This window comes from Stegastes partitus, unplaced genomic scaffold (genome assembly GCF_000690725.1).
Source record: "Stegastes partitus isolate 25-593 unplaced genomic scaffold, Stegastes_partitus-1.0.2 Scaffold870, whole genome shotgun sequence".
NCBI lineage: Eukaryota > Metazoa > Chordata > Actinopteri > Pomacentridae > Stegastes > Stegastes partitus.
The window spans coordinates 103,530-111,884 of NW_007578601.1; the positions used below are offsets into that span (position 1 = coordinate 103,530).

The window sequence follows — 8,355 nt, forward strand, 5'->3', positions numbered from 1 at the left end:
TTTTTTTTTACATTATTATTAGTTTGGCTTCTTTTATTTGTATTTTTACAGGTAACATGTAATTTAATATTTTAATATCTTTAAATGTGATTTCATATCGTCTCTATTTTAACAAAACGCTGAAAAACTGTTTAATTTTTTTTTTTTTTTTAAAAGCTGTGTAATGTTTTAACAGATAATGTGGAGGATGAGGTGAATATCTGCATCATTTTACAGCCAAACATTAAACAATAAACATTAATTAATCACATTATCATCATTATTATTAATCATTAGTTAATCACAGCTTTGAGCTGGTTTATACAAATAACCTGTAAATTAATCTTTTTGTCTGGCAGTCGGGTCAGAGGTCCAGTAGAAACCGTCCTCTGAACACAAAAGCAGAATCTTCCTCCTTAATTGGGTTTAATTATAGTTCACCATAAACGTGACTTAAAGGAACCGACGGTGTTTAGAAACGTGTTCCAGAACCATCTGGGTTTAATCAGACGTTCTCCGTCGGCACCAGAACCGGCCGACGGTCCCGGTCCGTCTCCATAATTGGATTTCCACGACTTCGTTAATAATCTGAATCATTTCTGTTTATTGGATTCCCGCCGGAGCCACTCTGTAATTACACCGACCGTGACGGGAGCGTGGATCCGAACGCGACCCGTCCCGAGGTTCCGTCCAGTGTGGGCCTGAACGCTGCCGCTTAATTAGCCTCGGCGCCGGTTCTGGCTGTGGGCCGGACTCTGGGGCCTCCTCACGCCGCCGCTGGCTTTGTTCAGCACTGATTGTTCTGCTGAAGGCTAATTAGTCTGCAGGCTGACGGGGGAGTGGGCCACCGAGGAGGAGAACCAGAACCAGAACCAGAACCAAGACTAGGACTAGGACTGGGGTGAACCAGAGGCCAGAACAAGACGACCTTGCTGGAGGAAGGCAAATCAACAACCCATTCCTCTGTAAATAAAGTACATCTGACTCTTATTTTGAAGGTCATTAAGGGTTCATCGTTACTTTAAGCTTCACTTCTACTCTGTTTCCCTTTAGACGCCAAAACGAGCTGGTTTGGGTCAGAAAAGATTCTGCTGTAGGTTCACATTCATTTATTTATGACCTTCAGTACTTGTGTAGATGTAGAGACTAAAACTAGTTGGTAAAGTTGAGAAAAACTTCCTGCTTTGGGGCAGAATTGACTTTTTTTACAACCTTAGTTTGCTGCAGACACTAAAACCAGCTGGTTGGAGTCAGAAAAACATCATATGTTGGATTAAAAGAGACAATTTTACAACCTTGTGTAACATGTTAGGAGCTTGTTTAGATGCTGGTTTGGTTCAGTAAAACTTCCTTCGTTTGGTTAAAATTGGCTTCTTTTTTTTTTTTTACCTTAGATATCTGTTAGAAGCTTGTTTACATCTAGACACTAAAACCAGCTGGTTTAAGTCAGAAAAACATCGTATTTTCGGTTAAACTGACCATTTTACAACCTGAACTACATGTTAGAAGCTTGTTTGGATCTAGAGACTAAAACTACTTGACTTAGTTTGGATAAACATCCTTGTTTGGGTTAAAATTCACTTCTTTTTTCTTTTTTTTACACCATTAGACATCTACTGGAAGCTTGAGACTGAAACTATTTGGTAAAGTTCAGTAAAACGTCCTGCTTTGGGTTCATAATGTGTTTATTTACAACCTTAGAATCACGTCAGAGGCTTGTTTATAATGAAAACTTAATGATAGATTCAGAAAACTATCAGTGTTTGGGTTGAAATATGAGCCAGAAACAAGACAGGATGAAGACTCGTTAAATCAGTTTGCAAATTAAAATAATGACGTCAACATGTGGGATTCACTTCTAGAATAATAATAACAATAATAATAATAATAATAATATATAATAATAATAATAATAATAATAATAATAATACATAATGAGAGCAGTCACAAGTTTTTCTTATCTATGACACGTTTTAATTTGTTTTTAAAGACGTTTTCTTTCTATAAAGTCTTGTTGTAGGTCCAACACCTGACCAGAACCTTCTGGGTTCAGCACCTGACCAGAACCTTCTGGAGAACTTTGACCACCTCAGACCTCTGAGCTCCGTCCTTCTGTTCAGGACACCAGCTCTGCTCCACTGTTTCTCTACAGAACTGGTGGTTTGTGTCACTTCATCCAGGACTAAAAACAACAACGGTGGACGCTCACGCCGGCACCAGAACCCGACCCAGAGTCCCTGATCCACCAGCTGTGGCTGCAGACCTGCAGAAACCCCGTTGACCCGTTAGGACTGGAGCAGAACGCGGAGCAGCTTCAGATGGACGCCGTAGATCATTCGGCCAAGCAGCCGACGGACACCACGCCTCCTCACGCCGATGGACGCTCTGGGCCCGTTAGCCCGACCCAAGCACGACCGCGAGAGCGCTAATGGGACGGCGCGGCGGGGCTGTTAATAAAGGTATGGACGGCGCCGTTCATCACCGGAGTTATTAAAAAGCTGCTGATGCTGCTGGCTGCAGCCTGAACACAGGAACTCATCACGGACGTCACAACAAAGTCCACAGACGGAGGTTCTTCAGCTGCTGGTGTCCCTCAGAGAATAAAACACAGAATGAACTGATGAATCATAATTAGCTGTGGAGGAGGTTCTACAGGCAGCTGAAGGTAAACGAGCCAGAAGATCATCAAATCTGACTTTTATTCTACAGAAAGTTGGTCCGAAATTCAAGGTTTTTGTTAAACATCAACACATTTTTAGGTTTTTAGCCTCATTTCGTGCATTTTTGACGCCTCAGATTTGGATTTTTTTTCCAACTACGAAGCCTCAAAACGCAGTAAAATATCATTAATTCAAACTTTTATCTGATTAAATGTGTGTGAATTAGACTCCTACGGCCTCCGTTGTTCCGTTTCAAACAGGAAACACGAGTGAAGTTTCTTATTTAAAGACCTTCTTCAGGTTTGGTGGTTAAATCCAGCGTTTGTTCTGGTTGAACCCGGCTGACGTGGGAGTCGAGCCGCCGCTCAAGTGGCTTCACGGCTCCTCAATCAGAAGCTTTGTGCTGAAATCAGAGGCATTCAGTCGAGGCGAAGGAAGGAGAACAGAGTTCAGACGAATTAAAACAGCGTTCAGATGAATTAAAAGGGAATTAGTTTAAAGTTTATTAGTTTAAAATTCATGAACTGGTTGGTGTTTAGGATGAACAGAAGCAGCTGAGTGAAGGTGTTTCATCGTTAATTCCACTTTTATTGTAGTTTTCATGTGATTTTAAATCATCTGCTTCACTGACACTCAGTCTAATAATCGATGACGCTGATTGAAGCGTTTTAATCTCTGATGTTTAATATTTGTTTACATGCAGATAAACTAAACACTGAAGTTAAAGATCAGAAAACGATTTTAAATCTTCTCTGATTTTATCCCAAAGTGTCGAACGCAGCAGACGAGTTGGTTCTGTGGATAAAAACTGTTGATTTAATCTGATTTAAGTCGATCTGACTCCCACCAGTTGGCTTTAATGGTGAACTTGTGTGATTTATGTTTTATTTTTTCAGCGTTTGCGCCACAAAACCTGCAATAAATGCTGTTTTCTGTCCAGTAAAGTCCAGAAAACAGACACAGATCCCACATTAATATGAACTAGAATCAGTTTTACCAGCTGGTCCTGTTTGACTAAAAGTTATTTGTCTTTAATTTTAACTTGTGATGCACGATATTAGAATTTCTGACCGATATTTAGATTTCTGATGTCGCCGATAATCGATGTTCAATTTTTGTTCACAATGAAAAATGAGTATAAGCAGCCCTGAATAGAAGCCCAGATTATATCAGATATACCAGCAACATGGACCGGTACCGACGTGGTACCGACGTGGTACCGGTCCATCGCTTATCAGTAAACACTTTGTTTCTCTTCCTGCTCGTCTCCACAAACCGACCTGAACTCTGTCATGGAAATTTCCTTTGTCTGCCGACCTGCCGTCCATCTGTCCACCGGAGTGTGTGTTCAGGTGTGCAGTGGATCAGCACACACACACACACACAGACACACACACACACAGGACACACACACACACACACACACACGCTCGCTGGCTGCCGGTGGAGGAAGGTGAGTCGTGCTGAGCGGTCGGAGCCGACAGGTGTCAGCAGCTCCAGGTAGCTCACCTTGTTTTTGTTCTGTCGGCTTCACGGAGCACAAAGACGCACAAAGACACACAAAGACACACAAAGACACACAAAGACACACAAAGACACACAAAGACACACAAGACGCTCTCGGCAGGGTTCTGGCGCCGTTAAAAACACACAACTGCCGGCGGGGAGGTTTTAAACGAGGAAGTTGATCCGCCGTCAGCAGGTTAACGGGAGCAGGAACCTGAACACCTGAACACACACACACACACACACACACACACACACACACAGCTCTGGTGGGTTTAGAACGCGCTGAAGACACGACACAACATCACGACACAACGGCCCAACGTCACGACGACATGACATACCATCACGTCCCATCATGACGATGAACAAAAATGTCCACTACGCTTAAATAAATGAACCCAAACATAGAAAACCTTCCTAAAAGTTGTGTTCCTGTATACACACACACTGGTGTTTGATTCCTGTTGTTCTGCTGCCGGTGGTTCTGGTCGGGCAGGAAGCCCTGCGGCTGGCTGCTTAATTAAACATGAAGCTTCAGCCTGAACCTGTAAAGGCTGCAGAAGAAGTGAGCGACAGCAGCAAACACACAAATACATCAATAACTGGACCAGAACAGCGCCGGGTCCGAGGCCGGCAGCAGAATCCGAACTCTGGCTCCAGAAACACGTCTGAAACCGAGACGAGACCTGAACCCTGCAGCTCTGACCCGATTCAGCAGCAGAGCGGCGCCGTGCAGCTTCGTTGTGGCGGTCTGCATGTGTTCATGGAGGTTCTGGGCTCCGTGTTTCCCTCCAGAACTACACGTATGACGGCGAGTCCACGCGTGATTAACGAGCGTCCTTGAAGGTGGAACGCCTTCAGGGTCCAACACCAGCAAAATAATTAGCAGCTCGATGTGCTGAGGCTGAATGAACAGAACATCACATCCAGAACGCTGGACGCCTCCGTGTTGGTCCAACAGGAGCTGATTAGAACCTTCACAGCTGCATCTATACATAGACACATGGACACTATATTTATATATATATATATATATATATGTTGTGTTCTGGCTGGAGCAGGAGCAGCACTCGACCGTTTTGTTTTGTTTTGTGGAAGCGATGCAGGAACAGATTTGATGGTTTGTGGCCTCGGTTTGGTTAAAGGTCGACGTGAAAGGAGCTCGATTCTGAAGACGAGGTCGGCAGGAAGCGAAAAGACGAACATGAAAAGAAAACCTTGTTTGTGCTCAAGGCTTCAAGACAAACAAGACGACAGCAGCAGCAGCGACGGGCCTCCAGCGGCTAACGGTCGGTTAGAAGCTGCTGAAGAACAGCGTTTAGCTCCAACACGTCCTGAATATAGATCGACGTGTTTATGTTTAAGGCTGATTACATCCAGACAGCTTTCTGATTATTAAACTAAACGTTAATCAACATTTAATAACAATAATCAACAGGAAATGATTCCTTCTGTTGCTTTGTTTCATGAATTTTACCTCCAACTTTAGAATGAAGACGTTTATTATAAAGAACAAGAGCTAAAGTAGCTGAGCTGCAAAAACAACAGATAAACCCACAAAACAACCACAAAGAGGCTCCAAACTATTAAATAAAGACGCAAAATGACCTCAAAGATGCAGAAAACTATCATAAAGAGACTTCAACTGCTGGAAACTGGAGGAAAATGAACACAAGTGCATAGAAAACCAACACAAACAGAGAAAAAACAACCACAAAGAGACACAAAAAGATCAGAAACTGAAGCTAATGGACCAGAGAAAGACAGAATAAAACTTCAAGAGATGCAAAACGAACACAAAAAGATGCCGCTTCAATGCAAACACATACAAACCACCCTGCAGACGCAATTAAAGATGCAACAGGGCCGCAAAAATACACCAAAAAAACCCACAAAGAGGCTCCAAGCTAATAAATAACGACATAAAATGACCTCAAAGACGCAGAAAACCACCATAAAGAGACTTTAGCTGCTGGAAACCGGAGGAAAATGAACACAAGTGCATAGAAACAACCTGAAAGAGATGAAAAAAGAGCTGAAACAGAAGCTAACGGACCACAAACAGACAGAATAAGACTTCAAGAGATGCAAAACGAACACAAAAATCCACCAAATGATCAGAACACTGGGAGCTCGTCATTCATCAGACCAGGATTTCACGGCAGAGTTGGTTCTACACCCAGATTCAGCTCAAAAAAAGCAGTTAACGGTGATATTTGCTGCTTTTTTGCTGAAAAAACGTCTCAGAATTTGTCCAAAATGACTGAATTATCATCCAGATGTTCCCCAAAACGCCTCAAACTTCTGATTTTGAGCTGAAAAACGATCCGATCTGTGAGTTTTATCTTTAACTCTGGTGTTTTTTTGCACCTTTTTCTGTTTAAACTGGTGGTTAAACGTTTAAAAAGCATCAAAACAACAGATTTAGTTCATTAACGTCCAAATGAAACCACAAACCGTCCTGAATCTCTCCTCTTATCGTCACACCGAACCAAACCCACGACGTCCTTCTATCTCCAACACTTTGTTCTGAGGTCCAGTGTTCCTGCAGGTGAAGCTCCTCTGAGCCTCAGGTGAAGCTTCTAGATCAGCTTGTGGAACATCTGACCTCCACACTCCTCCAGATGTTGCAGAATTAAACGAGGAGATTGTTTTTTTTACCTCGTTATTGAGCTTCTGGGCTTCGTGTGCAGCTCGGAGACGCCGCCGGCTTCCACTGACCGCCTGCTTCCACTGACCGCCTGCTTCCACTGACCGCCTGCTTCTACTGACCGCCGGCTTCTACTGACCGCCTGCTTCTACTGACCGCCTGCTTCTCAGCTCTTCTCAACAGACGAAGCTTCTGTGGAGATTCCCAGAAAACAGGAAGCACGTCCTGCTCATGAGGAGTCTCTTTGGACCGTCTGTCCGGACAGTACCGTTATCAAATCCTCCTTTATTCGTGCGTTAATTCGTCCCCTGAGGGTTCGTCTGCAGCAGCGACACTCAGAACGAACACAAAAAGCTCCATTCAGAGGAGATGATGGAGCTTCTGCAAAACAGGAAGTTCTCCAGTTTTAATGAGAACATACCAGAACTGTTTGGATGAAACCGTCTGGTTCTGTATCTACAGACCAGAGTTCTACCTCCAGACTGTGAATGTTCCAGAGGTCCAGGTCCTTCAAGTCCACAGAGGAGGGTCCAGATTGATCACTTTAATGGACTTTTTCCATCATTTCTGAGCCTCAGAACTTCATCAGTCCAGCAGATAGACACATGACATTTAGGAGGAAGAACACATCTGGGTTCTGCTAGAACCTGACACCAGATCAGTTCTACATCCATCCAGGTGTCTCAGTCTGAATACTGGACCTGGTTCTGATCCAGAATGAGACAGAACGAGACTCAAAACCGCAGAAAGGAGATAAAACTGTTCTAAAGAGACTCAAACCCACATGAACGAGACACGGAACCACAGAAATGAAGCAAAAGGACCAAAAAAATCAGCAAAAATGTAAAAATGTAAAAACTGGACACAAACGAGACCCGAAATGAGCAGAACTTTGGAAGAACTTTTAAAAAATTAGTCACAAATAACAAAAGTGACATAAAATTACAAATAAAAGGACACGAAATGACAAAAACTCAAACTGAAACCAGGTCTACATCCATCCAGGACTCTCAGTCTGAACCCTGGACCTGGTTCTGATCAGCATTATGGGATTTTCTTTAAGTCGCACCAACAACAACAACAACAACAACAACAACAACAGCAGCAGCAGGAGGAAGCTGTTGATGAACAAACAACCTCATGGTCCAACCGACTGCATGTTTCAGACCCGTTCTCACGTTGTCATCTCCTCAGACCAGAACCTGGACTTCATGAGCTCAGATCTCTGCTGAACACTTCCTGTCTGACAACAACCCATCCTCAGTGCTTCCTGTCAGCGTGACTCAACCCTTCAGCGCTGCCGTTAGAGGTCCGACTCGGTTCTGAAAGACTCTGCGTCCGTCAAACGGACACGAAGAAGCAGACGGATCTGTTCAAATCACTTCTAGAAGACCTACCGGGTTCAGTGGTTCTGGATCAGCGGGAGCCGGTCAGGACCAGCGGGGACGGGATCGGATCTGCAACAGCCTGAAACAGAAGAAGTCAGCGGTCAGAACCTGAACTGGACTCAACTTGATCTATGAAGCACTTCAACACAACAAAAGTGAAACCAAAGTG

At 43.6% G+C, this 8,355-nt stretch overlaps 1 protein-coding gene across 1 annotated transcript in view; it reads right to left on the bottom strand.

Moving 5' to 3' along the window:
• The window catches only part of LOC103365758 (leucine-rich repeat and fibronectin type III domain-containing protein 1-like protein), a 97,777-nt gene extending 90,906 nt beyond the window's left edge, over positions 1–6,871 (bottom strand). The window contains exon 1 of the mRNA XM_008293289.1: positions 6,810–6,871. The gene's annotated coding sequence lies outside the window, so the exon portion shown is untranslated. The remainder of the gene's footprint in view (positions 1–6,809) is intronic.
• Between the last annotated feature and the right edge of the window lie 1,484 nt (positions 6,872–8,355).